Source organism: Coffea eugenioides, chromosome 2 (assembly GCF_003713205.1).
Source record: "Coffea eugenioides isolate CCC68of chromosome 2, Ceug_1.0, whole genome shotgun sequence".
Lineage (NCBI taxonomy): Eukaryota > Viridiplantae > Streptophyta > Magnoliopsida > Gentianales > Rubiaceae > Coffea > Coffea eugenioides.
This window is the reverse complement of record NC_040036.1, coordinates 16,232,385-16,246,086: the sequence shown is the minus strand read 5'-3', so window position 1 is coordinate 16,246,086 and position 13,702 is coordinate 16,232,385. Positions and strand designations below refer to the sequence as shown.

At 38.9% G+C, this 13,702-nt stretch overlaps 1 non-coding gene across 1 annotated transcript; it reads right to left on the bottom strand.

Moving 5' to 3' along the window:
- Positions 1–6,506: 6,506 nt before the first annotated feature.
- Positions 6,507–6,613, bottom strand: LOC113764242. Its single transcript, XR_003467525.1, has one exon. It is a non-coding gene; the product is annotated as a small nucleolar RNA R71 (small nucleolar RNA).
- Between the last annotated feature and the right edge of the window lie 7,089 nt (positions 6,614–13,702).

Genomic DNA, 13,702 nt, shown 5'->3' with positions numbered 1-13,702 from the left:
TTAGTTTTGAGCTTTTAGATTTTTTTTTCTTTATTTTTAGTTTGTTATTTGTCCACCTCTCGTTCAATTTCTTTCCTTCTTTTTAGTGATTAACTCGTAAGTGCATGCCAAGACTTGATGTTGATTTGTTGACTCTATGTTTGATATTGCCGAGTTTTAGTAATAAAAATGTATCAAATTAATGTGGTTGAGTCTAAAAACATCTCTTTGGTGAATATCGTTGATTGTTTTACTCTTCTAATTTTTGGTTAACTTTTCTAGACATAGGGAATGATTGTTGGCATTTTCATGTGAATTGGTCCGATTATTAATCTTAGTTCTCCATGTTTGAAAATGAGACTAGTTGATGCAAATTTTCTTTTAATTTTTGTGTTATATTGAGTTTTTGTGTTATTTGGCTGTGAATAAGAGTTGACTGCACTCCGCTAGTTTTTACTACCGAGTAACCGGGGATTTTAACCAAAAGTGTCGATTCTCGCGTCGAAAAACAGTAATTGCTATGAGTATATGGTCACGTGGCGATAGGAGCTAAGTAACCGGATTCTTTCATCTGACAAATGTCGGAATTCGCGTCAAAAGGCTCCAATGGCCAGAGACTAGGTCTTGTGTTACTATTGAAAAAAAAAGAAAAAAAATAGAAAAATAGAAAAAAAAATGTGAAAAAAAGTGAAGGTTGTGTTAGTATATAATAAAAATCAGCTTGCCGATTTATGGATTTAATGTTGAGAATTTGGTTAATAGTTGGACTATTTGCTGGTAATGTTGTGCGTCATTCCTTTTTCTTAGATTAGTTAACCTGAAATTAGAGTAGCTTGTGGTCTAGAAGCTAACCGGGGTGTTGTTTCTTGGACTTGGCCATTGATGCTTGATTATTATTTTTCTTGATATCTTGGCAATATAGTAGATAGAGCAATAGCCATTATCAAATATTGGTGTTTGTTTACTATTCTTATGCTTGAGGACAAGCATGATTTAGGTGTAGGGGAATTGATAGGTTGTAATTTTATCATCTATTTTATTATTAATTTTCCCTATTATTCGACCTGATGTGGATTAATTGTTAGATTCTACTCACTTTTGAAGAATTGGCATTTATTACAGGGAATAGAACGAAAATACCATAACAAGTGCCAATTTGACAGTCATCAGGAAAGAGTCCGAGTGGCAGGCGTCTAGGGGTATTTTTGGAATATTAAGACGCGACCCTTTTTGGTAATTTGCGGAAGACATCATAAAAGAAGAAAAGGAATGAAGGGCTGGAGTCTTCTTCCTCTCGGGAGGGAGGCCGCCGCATAGTAGAGAGGAGGCACTACTTTGTAGTTGCTATGTTTGACTTTTCCTTCTTAGTTTTGGTAGTGATAATTCTCTCTCGGATGTGAGGAGAAATTAGGAGCTTTTGTTGACTTTTCCTTTGTGAGTTTTTGGAGTAGTTCCCAATTCACGCATGTCAGGAGTTTTAGAACTTTGACTTTTCCCTTTTTGTCTCTAAGTAGCTTTGTATGCCCGCATGGCAGGAACGATGGGAAGATTCAACCATTCTATGCAGGTTTCGTTTCCTTTGATTATTTAAACGAATTGAACTCTCGAAAATCAGAGACAATGGCCGCGACTCTTGCTCCAGTTTTGTATGGTTTCTTCTCATTAAGAATGAACTAATTTCCGCACTCTAGTCAGGGAACAACGGATGCTTTGGATCGCCTAAAATTGTGAGATCGATTTAATTTCATATTTTCCTTTTATTTATTGGTATTCGCATATTTCTCGATTGTAGTGTTTATGATTATTTAATTAATTGATTATCTTGAATCCGAATAATTAGTTAACTTGATAATCTACTGTCAATTAAGGCATTAAATCCGTAATTGTTTAATTGTCTTGAATTAATGACAACTGGCATGATTAAATTTGTGTCAGGAGGGATACGCGAGCTAATCTAAAATAACCCTGGTAGTGTGTTATTTGGTTAGAATGGGGCTCCTCTAATACGTAAGGCAATTTGGGAATTAAATCTTACGGGCGTATCTAAGATTATTTTTCAATTAGAGTAGTGGTTAACGGGCGTACCTTAATCACCGATACAGTTAGGAGGGGTTGACTGTCATCATTTGTTTGGCAGTTATAACCTATTTATTAATAAATAATTAAAATTGCTTGTGAATCGATGATCAATTAGGTGAACCATTGCTGAAGTTATTTCTTGGCTAGATTCTTAGTTATCATTCATTTGATTTTAGTAAATTGTTATTTAATTTTTAGTAGCTTCTTGGATTTTATTTGAATTTCTTTGATTGTCACCTTCTACACAAAAACACCCCCATTATTAGTTTGAATTTTGAAAAGAAACAGTTATTCCCAGTCCCTGTGGATTCGACCCTACTTACCACTATTTACAAAAATTAACTTTAGTTGAGCAGGTTTTTATTATTGCACAGGCTGACACCCTGTCAATTTTTCATTTTCGTTTGTTATTTGTTCATTTTCGTTCAGTCTCTTTCTTTCTTTCTGGTGCTTAGCTCTCATGTGAATACCAAAGTTTGATGTTGAGTTATTGACTCTAATTCTACTATTGCCATGTTTTAATAATAAAAGTGTATCTAGTTAATGTGGTTGAGTCCAAAACGTCTCTTTGGTGAATATCAGTGATTGTTTGACTCTTTTGATTTCTTTGTTAACTTTTCTAAGCATAGGGAATGATTGTTGGTATTTTCATGTGAATTGATCCAATATTAATTTTAGTTCTCCATATTTGAAGAAACAAGGCTAGCGGTTGCTATTTTTATTTTCTTTTACTATGTTATTTTGAGTTATTGTGTTATCTGGCTGTGAAATAAAGTTGACTGTACTCCGCTAGTCATTACTACTGAGTAACTGGGGGTTTTCACCTAAAATGTCGATTCTCACGTCAAAAAGTAGTAATTTCTATGAGTAAGTGGTCGTATAGAGATAGGAGCTGAGTAACCGGGTTCCTTCATCTGACAAATGTTGGAGTTCGCGTCAAAAGGCTCCGATGGCTAGAGATTAAGTCTTTTGTACTATTGAAAAAAAAGAAAAAAAAAATAAATAAATAACGAAAAAAAAAGAAGTGAAAGTTGTGTTAGTGTGTGATAAAAATCAGCTTGCCGATTTGTGGATTTAATGTTGAGATTTTGGTTAATAATTGGACCATTTGCTGATAAATGTTGTGTGTCATTCCTTTTTCTTAGATTAGTTAACCTAGAATTGAAGGAGTTTGTGGTTTAGAAGCTAACCGGGGTGATGTTTCTTGGGTATTGATCACTGATACTTGATATATATTTTTCTTGGTATCTTGGCAATATGGTAGATGGAACAATGACCATTGTCAAATATTGGTGCTTGTTTGCTGTTCTCATACTTGAGAGCAAGCATGGTTTAGGTGTGGGGGGAATTGATATGTTGCGATTTTATCATTTATTTTATTATTAATTTCCCCTATTACCTGACCTGATGTGGATTAATTGTTAGATTCTACTCACTTTTACCAATTTGCATTTATTTCAGGGAGTAGAGCGAAAATATCATAACAAGTGCCAATTTGACAGTTATCAGAAAAGAGTTCAAGCAGCAGGCATCCAGGGACATTTTTGGAATATCAAGACTTTTCCCTCTTTTGGTACTTGCGGAAGAAGGAAGAGATGGAAAAAGGCTGGACTCTCGCTGTTCTTTTCTTCTGCTGGGCAGCCGCACAGGAGGAGGTAACTTAATAGGAATTAAATAGGAATAGGCGCAGACAACTAGCAGGACTTTTTAGCTTAGCTTTTCTTTTGACTTTTCCTTTTTTCGTCTTATTGTGCTTTTGCTTCCATCGGATGTGAAGGCAAAGAAAAGCAATTGGGCATTCTTTGTAATCTTGACTTTTTCTTCATTGCCGAACCGAATTGAATTTTCTCAATTTCGGAGACGATGGCCACAATTGTTGCTGCAACTTTGTGTGGGTCTTTCTTATCCGAGATGAGCTAAATCTCCTTTTCTAGTCAAGAAACAACGGAGGTTTTGATTCGCCTAAAAATTATGAGATCGATTTAATTTTATTTTTTTCTTTTATTTATTGATATTCGCATATTCTCTTATTACAGTGTTTATGGTTATTCAATTAATTGATTGTCTTGGATCGGGATAATTAGTTAATTTAATAACCTATTGTCAATTGGGGCATTAAATCCGTAATTATTTAATTGCCTTAAAATAGTGACAACTGGCATAATTAGGCTTGTGTCAGGAGAATACGCGGGCTAATCTAAAATAACCCTGGTAGTGCGTTATTTGGTTAGAATAGGACTCCTCTAATACGTAAGGCAGTTGGGGAATTAAATCTTACGGGCGTATCTAAAATTATTTCTCAATTAGAGTAGTGGTTAATGATAGGGTGTTAATTGTTAGTAATTTTATTGTTAATTTTCCTTTTTATCCTTACCAAATATTGCTTTAATTTGCTTTAATTGTCAATATATATTTATATTTGGTATTTGGATATAATCTCAGAAATTGGAGCAGAAACCTCTTGAGAAGGTTATTGTGAAGCTTTACACAATTTTGGTGCAAACCAACGAAGAAGAATTGAGTGCATTTGGATGGCCAGCCAACATCTCAATTAGGTGGGGACCGCGAAGACTTGACCATTGTGTAAAGATACATTTTTGGTTTGCTCTCTTATTTGTGAACGTGTGCACTTGGTCAAAGGAAACCGAAAAACCATAGTTGGCTTTGCTTTTGCTTTCGGTGGAGTTGATTAGGTAGGGAAGGAATGTTTTCTTTTGTGAGTGTGGAGTGAAGTTTCGAATTGGCTTGTTTTTATTCGGAAAAGAGCCGCACATTTCCAGAGTCAGTTTTTCTTCTTCTCTTCCGTCTGGGAAGAGAAGTTTTTAGTTTTGGGGTGAAGATTTCTTGCGTGTCTTGTTTTCTTCCGTCTCTTCCATGAGACTATTTTTATTGTATTAGACTACAGAGAATATAATTCTTATTTTTAATTATTAGTAAGAGATAAATGTCTTTGAGTTCAATTAAATTGCGTGGGAATTTTCTTATGAGGCGTGGCTAATTTTCTCCTCTAGTCAAGGATCAACGCGAAGACGCAGTCCCAAATATCTGTGAGATCTAATTAATTTTACGTGTTCCTTAATTTATTAATATTTGCATGTTTTCTATTTTAATTTCCATGGGATTATTTTGTTAATTGGATATCAAGGGCCCGATGTGCAATTTGACTTATTAATCTCCTGTCAAATTAATCAATTAAATCCGTAATTGTTTAGTTGATTAATATTAGTGACAACTAGTATTTTCACATACTAAGAGAACATGCAATCTGATTTAAATAACCCTCGTAGCGTGTTATTAATTTGGGTTAGGCTTTTCTAGTTTTTAATGCAATTAGGAAATTAATTCCTACGGTCGTACCTAGGAGTATTTCCTGGTTAGAGGTAATCAACGGTCGTACCTTGGTTATCAATAAATTAAGGAAAAGCTGGTCGTTAGAGTTTATCGGCGACTATAACTAGCCTATTAATAAAATTAAGTGAACCTTCTTTGCATCAATGATCGGATGAATGGACTGTGTCTGCGTAGTTGTATCCTTGGCTAGAATTTATTTATCATTTATTTAATTGCTATTTACAATTGTATTAATTAATTAATTATTTTTGGTTAAATTATTTAATTATTTTTAGTTAAATTGTTTAATTATTTTTAGTTTATTTCTGATAAAAATCCCCCGTGTCCCGAACTTGAAAGGAATCAAATTTTTCCCAGTCCCTGTGGATTCGACCCTACTCACTACTATACACAGAAAATTTATTTTTCTCGAGTAGGTATTTATTATTGCACAGGCTCGACACCTGTCAATTTTTGGCGCCGTTGCCGGGGACTGGCGTTAATCATTTGTTTCTTTTTAAGTTCATTTTTTTCTGGTATTTTTCTAGTTTATGCCTCGCTCTTCTCGTACAGGCGAATTAATTTTCGACCCTGAAGTAGAGAAGACCGCGCGTAGAACGAGGAAAGAAACCAGGCGGCTCAGGGAGGAGCAATACGATATTGCACCTCAGGAACTTGATCCAGAGGTTGAGCCGACAAATTTGTCTGGTGACAATTCAAGTGATTCAGACCAAGAGGAAGTCACTATGGCAAATGCACGAACACTAAGGGAGTTGGCTGCTCCTGATTTAAATCAGCAGCCCTTGTGCATTACTTTTCCACATTTAAATGATGACACTCCCTTTGAACTAAAATCTGGTCTAATTCATCTCTTGCCATCTTTTCATGGTCTACCAGGTGAGGAGCCCTACAAGCACTTGCAAGAGTTTGACGTCGTTTGCAACAGTATGAAGCCTCCGGGAATTACAGAAGAGCAAATAAAGATGAGGGCCTTCCCCTTCTCTTTGAAGGACTCCGCGAAAGACTGGCTCTACTACCTACCGCCTGGTAGTATCACCACATGGGACCAACTGAAGAAAAAATTCTTGGACAAGTACTTTCCTGCGTCTCGAGCTGCGAGCCTAAGGAAGGAGATATGTGGTATCAAACAACACCCAAGCGAATCTCTCTATGAGTACTGGGAGAGATTTAAGAAACTGTGCTCCAAATGCCCTCAGCATCAGATAAGTGAGCAACTGCTCATTCAATATTTCTATGAGGGGTTGCTTTTCAGGGACAGAAGCATAATCGATGCTGCAAGTGGAGGAGCGTTGGTGAACAAAACCCCTCGAGGAGCATGGGAGTTGATTGAAGGGATGGCTGAGAACTCACAGCAGTTTGGTTCAAGAGAGGACATCCCGACGCGTAGGGTGAATGAGGTGGAAACGTCCTCTATCCAACAGCAGATCTCCGAATTAACATCTTTCGTAAGACAATTAGCTGTGGGGAGTGCTTCACAAGTCAAAGTGTGTGGGGTGTGTACTGCCGTGGGTCATCCTACGGAAATGTGTCCACTGGTTCAAGAAGAAACTGCAGAACAGGTGAACATGGCTGGCCACGCGCCCGCGCCAAGAAAGCAGTACGACCCGTACTCAAACACCTACAATCCTGGTTGGAGGGATCACCCCAACCTTAGCTATGGAGGAAATAGGCAGTCTAACTTTGTGCCAAATAGACAGCAAGGACACCAACAGCAGTACCATCCTCGCCCACCACCACCACCACTCCCTTCAAACTCAAGTCCGTCCATGGAAGAAATGATGAAGCAATTACTTGCTAACCAACAAAAGACGGATTCAGACCTGCAAAGCATGAGAAATCAACTGGGACAGGTGCAATCATTGCAAAATCAAATGAATCAAATGGCTATAACAATCAACCGTTTGGAGTCCCAAGTTCAAGGAAAGTTGCCATCTCAACCTGAGGCAAATCCAAAGAATGTAAGCGCAATGACCTTAAGGAGTGGCAAGGAAGTTCAAGGACCCGAACCGGTGATTCCTAAAGACAAGGACGAGGAACGGATTGAGAAAGAATTGAAAGAGGAGGGCACAGACAACAAAAATGCAAAGGTAACCTCGAACCCAATTCCTACAACTAAAACTAATCCACCTCCCTTTCCTAGCAGGTTAGAGAAACCAAAGAAGCAAGACAAGGAAAAAGAGGTCTTGGAGATCTTTCGCAAGGTGGAGATCAACATACCCCTGCTGGATGCGATTAAACAAGTACCCAGGTACGCAAAATTTTTGAGGGACTTGTGTGCCAACCGCAAGCGGTTGAAGGGGGATGAACGAGTTATAGTTGGGGAGAATGTTTCAGCAATTCTACAAAGGAAACTTCCACCAAAATGCGGAGATCCAGGTATGTTTACTATTCCTTGTAGGATAGGTAATACTTTGATTGGAAAGGCCATGTTAGACCTAGGAGCCTCGATTAATGTCATGCCAAAGTCCATTTATGCTTCATTGAACTTAGGCCCTTTGAAAGAGACTGGGATAATAATCCAATTAGCTGACAGGACCAATGCATACCCTGACGGGTTGATTGAAGATGTTTTGGTAAAAATTAATGAATTGGTTTTTCCAGCTGATTTTTATGTGCTCGACATGGAGGATGAACACTCCCGTGATCCGTCACCTTTGTTGTTAGGTAGACCCTTTTTGAGCACAGCCCGAACCAAAATTGATGTTAATAAGGGTACTTTGTCTATGGAATTTGATGGTGAGATTGTTCACTTTAACATCTTTGAGACCATGAAATATCCATCCGATTCAAATATTGGCTCTGTTTTCTCGGTAAATGTTATTGACCCTGCTATACAGGAGATTTTTGAAATTGAAGGCAGGGATGAACTAGAGGTCGTCCTGACCAGGCACTTTGAATCCGAAACGACCTCTAGGGTAGAGTTGAGTGAAGAGCTTAAATGCGTGATTGGATCGTTGCAAACGTTACCAACCACGAAGACAAGGTATGATCTTGCACCGATTTTCATACCCGAACCTCACCAAAGGTTACTTCCATCTGTGGTGCAGGCACCTGTCTTGGAACTAAAACCACTGCCGAAACACCTAAAGTATGTATACTTAGGTGAAGGGGAGACACTTCCAGTGATCATCTCCGCGGGTTTATCAAAGGTTCAAGAAGAGAAACTACTTCGAGTTCTTAGAGAACATAAGCAGGCGATAGGATGGACCATCGCCGAATTCAAGGGAATTAGCCCTGCGGTGTGTATGCACCGAATTCGACTCGAGGAGAATGCTAAACCCGTACGGCAAGCTCAACGGAGATTAAATCCTCTCATGATGGAGGTCGTAAAGAAAGAGATTTTAAAACTGCTGGATGTTGGAATTATATTTGCAATATCAGATAGCCCGTGGGTAAGTCCAGTACAGGTGGTCCCGAAGAAGACAGGGGTGACAGTGGAATCAAACCAAGAGGGTGAGCTCGTACCAATTCGAAAGCCCACCGGATGGCGACAGTGTATCGATTACCGAAAGTTAAATGCCGTCACGAAAAAGGATCATTTTCCCCTCCCTTTCATTGACCAGATGGTGGAGCGATTAGCATGTCGAGCTTACTATTGTTTCTTGGATGGATTTTCAGGTTATTTTCAAATTGCCATCGCACCCGAGGACCAAGAGAAGACTACTTTCACCTGCCCATTTGGAACATTTGCATACCGAAGGATGCCATTTGGGTTGTGTAATGCACCTGCTACCTTTCAAAGATGCATGGTAAGTATTTTTTCAGAATATGTTGAGAAAATTATTGAGGTTTTCATGGACGATTTCAGTGTATATGGTGAAAGTTTTGAAAACTGTCTAGATAACCTGAAATTGATCTTAGTAAGGTGTATAGAAACTAATCTCGTGCTTAATTGGGAAAAATGTCATTTTATGGTTGAACACGGGATAGTTTTGGGTCATGTTGTATCATCTACAGGTATTGAGGTTGATAAGGCAAAAATAGATGTTATATCTACTTTACCTTACCCCGCGAGTGTGCGGGAAGTTCGTTCTTTCTTGGGTCACGCAGGTTTCTATAGAAGGTTCATCAAGGATTTCTCGAAAATTGGAGCACCCTTGTTCCAACTTTTGCAAAAAGATGTATCCTTCGAATTTGATGAAGCATGTAAGGGGGCATTCAATAAGTTAAAGGAGTTATTGATCACCTCACCTATTATCCAACCCCCTGACTGGAACCTCCCATTCGAGATCATGTGTGACGCCAGCGACTATGCAGTGGGTGCGGTATTGGGTCAAAGAGTAGGAAAGGCAGCTCATGCTATCTACTACGCATCTCGAGCCTTGAACGGAGCTCAATTGAACTATTCAACCACCGAAAAAGAGCTTTTAGCAGTTGTTTTTGCCTTAGAAAAATTTCGGTCTTATTTACTTGGTGCTAAAGTTATTATTTTTTCTGATCATGCAGCTTTGCGGTATTTGTTGACAAAAAAAGAGGCAAAACCGCGATTGATACGGTGGATATTATTGCTACAGGAGTTCAACCTGGAGATCCGAGATAAGAAAGGGGCGGAGAATCTGGTAGCAGATCACTTGAGTCGAGTACAAGTCGTCGAAGATGACATCCCATTGAGAGAAGCATTCCCCGAGGAGCATTTATTTTCTATTAACTCATCTTTACCTTGGTATGCAGATATTGTTAATTTTCTAGTCACTGACAAATTTCCTACAGGATGGCCTAAGGCAAAGAGAGACAAGTTGAGGAGCGATGCAAAGTTCTACATTTGGGATGATCCTTACCTCTGGAAGCGGGGTGCCGATCAAATCATCCGTAGATGTGTAAGTGAAGTTGAATTTCAATCTATTCTAGCCTATTGTCACTCTTTTGCATGTGGAGGTCACTTTGGACCGAAGAGAACGGCTCGTAAGGTGCTAGAGAGTGGATTCTATTGGCCAACTCTATTCAAGGATGCCTACTCATTTTGTAAGTCATGTGATAAGTGTCAAAGAGTGGGTAATATCTCTCGTAGGGATCAAATGACTCAAACCCCAATGATTTTTGTTGAAATTTTTGACGTTTGGGGCATTGATTTTATGGGTCCTTTTCCTTCGTCCTTTGGTTTTTTGTATATATTGCTTGCTGTAGATTATGTTTCGAAGTGGGTAGAAGCAAAGGCTACCCGCACTAATGATTCCAAAGTGGTTGCAGAATTCGTTAAGTCTAATATTTTTGTTCGCTTTGGGATGCCGCGAGCAATTGTAAGTGATCGGGGTACTCATTTCTGCAACAAAACGATCGCTGCAATTTTTAGGAGATATGGTGTCTTGCACAAAGTCTCTACATCCTACCATCCTCAAACAAATGGTCAGGCGGAAGCATCGAACCGAGAGATCAAATCAATTCTAGAAAAGATGGTCCGACCCGATAGGAAGGATTGGAGTGTGAGACTAGATGATGCACTATGGGCATATAGGACGGCATACAAGACACCCATTGGCATGTCCCCTTACCGATTGGTATTTGGAAAGCCATGTCATCTCCCGGTCGAGTTTGAGCATAGAGCATTTTGGGCGGTCAAACAATGCAACATGGATATCGAGGAAGGCGGAATTCAAAGAAAGTTACAATTACTAGAGTTGGAAGAAATTCGAAATGAAGCATACGAGAATGCAGTGATCTATAAGGAGAAGAATCGATCTTTCATGACCAACAGATCTCTAGGAAGACATTCGTCTGCGGGCAAAAAGTTTTACTATACCACTCCAAATTGAAACTATTTCCAGGTAAATTACGTTCTCGTTGGATTGGCCCTTTTGTTGTGACTAATGTCTTTCATTATGGTGCAGTAGAGATCCAAAGTTTGAAAACGGAGAAGAAATTTGTGGTGAATGGTCATCGTCTCAAGCCGTATTATGAAGGATTTCCAATTGAACGGGTGGAGATGATGCAACTGGAAGACCCGATTTGCTTAGTTTAAGCAAATTCTGGACTCCGTCTAGCCAAAGACGTTAAAGAAAGGCGCTTTTGGGAGGCAACCCAATTGTTCCTTTTAATTGTTTGGTTGATTTCGTGTTATAGTTTAGATTTGTTTTATGGGAATTCGACTGATTTTGGGTTCTGGTTTTCGTTTCTGCTGATTTGCAGGTGACATTCCCTCTTGACACGCCCACGTGATGTGGTGCAGGAAGCCCACGATTTCAGTGGGTGAATGAAAACGCGCATCAAAACGCGCCTGCAACTCGCGTTTCCTGAAGTCGCGTTTCCTTCTCAAATCTTGCAGGAATGAAAACGTGCATCAAAACGCGCCTGCAACTCGCGTTTCCTGAAGTCGCGTTTCCTTCTCAAATCTTGCAGGAATGAAAACGCGCATCAAAACGCGCCTGCAACTCGCGTTTTCTGAAGTCGCGTTTTCTTCACAAAACTTGCAGGAATGAAAACGCACCTTCAACTCGCGTTTTCATTCGAGTCGCGTTTCCTTGGCAACAAAAAAAAAAAAAAAAATCAAATACAATTACTTCCTTTCTTAACATTCGTTTAGTTTTTCAGCAATTCAATTCTGAATTTAAAAAAAAAAAAAAAAAAAAAAAAAATGTAAGACCAAAAACTATTTTTTTTCCTCTCTTTCCTCTCTTCTTTTTCTTTCTTTCTTTTTCTTTTCTTTCTTTCCTTTCTTTCTTTCTTCTTCTTTTCTTTCTTCTTCTTCCCCGCTGCTCGCTTCTTCTTCTTCATTGTAACCTCCACCAGCAGCTCGCCAACCACCGCCGCCCACCCCAGCTCTTCTCGCCGCTGCCTCGGCTCTCCTCGCCAAGGGTGACCACCAGCTCATCTGACCTCCTTCACCCTTGCCATAGCCACCGCCTCCAAGATCCGCCTGAAGCCCCGAAAGCCGCGCACCACCAGATCCAGCTGCCGCAAACTCTTCTCTCTCACAGCCACCACCTTCATCGCACCACTGGCTTCGTATGCACGCGCCTGCCTCAATCTCTTTCTATTATTTTTTTTCATTTTCTTATTTTATTATTGCAGTATGTTTTTATTATTTTTATTACAGTACGTTTTTGAAAATTTTGCGTGTTTGGACTACCTGACATTTCTATTCCTCCTTAGTTGGGTACTTCTGTGTTACTTTGCTTGTTTCTTTTTACTTTGCTTGATTTTTATTTATTTAGTAGATTGACTTGTGGTTAGTCGTGTGATTTACTTATTCCTTATGCGTGCACCGATAATACTAGTTTAGGGTGTTTTGCATATCTTTATTGATTTTACTTCGACACCTGTCAATTTAGGTCGAATTGTGTTTAATCTGCTGTACTTTGTGTCTAACTGTGAGTAATTTGCTACAGTTGTTTGTTCAATTGGGAGGTGCCTTTAACACTTAAATTTACTTATTGAAGTAGATTGCCTTCAATTGCCTTATATGAGAGCCTTTTGTCTGTTTGCATTTCAATTACTACATTGATTGGGGTGATTTTGAGGTGCATTATTATTACATTTGGATAAGTTTGGAACCACGAGTGTTTATTGATTGCATTTGTTATAAGTGTTGAGATATCTGTATAACTTGTGAGTGAATGAAGTGTGCATTTTGTTCATTGAATTGATTTTTCATTTGTTAGTGCTTTGAATTTCTTGTTTCCATTATTCGTTAGCAACTGTTGTCTATTGTGGTTTGGAGTGCAATTTGGAAAGAATGGTGAAACCACGATCCCGACCCTTTGACCTCCGCTCCGCCTCCTCCAACTACAGGTGCTAATAGCTGGCATCAGCTTCAGGGGAGTTTCGTTGTCCTTCTTCTTATTTTTACTGTTTCATTATCACATTGAGGGCAATGTGTGATTTAAGTGTGGGGGGGATTTGGGTTTAGTTTTGATTGGTGTTTCTTTAATTTGCTGCCTTTCTTACTAGTGTTTTGATGAATAAATATGGCAATTCATTCGTTTATTGCTGGTTGTGATTTATCTTATGAATTTTGTTTAAGTGGCAAGTAAAAGTATGTTATCTTGGTGAATATCATGAGTTTAATGACTTGGTGCAAATTGTGGTTAAATTGTTTAGGCAATATAAATATTTTACTAGCAATTGTTGTGTGGATTAGGCAATTGTTGATCTTAGTTCTCCATATTAGGAGATGACGTGGGCCATGATCTTTAATTATCTGGTTTTCTGGTGCTTTAATTGTGATTAATAAATGACCCTACTCCGCTAGTGTCGTCACCCAGTAACCGGGAGTCTTCACCACAAGTGTCGACTTTCGCGTCAAAAAGTGACTATATATATGAGTAGTTAGTCCTGAAGCTGTGAAGAGTTGAGTAAC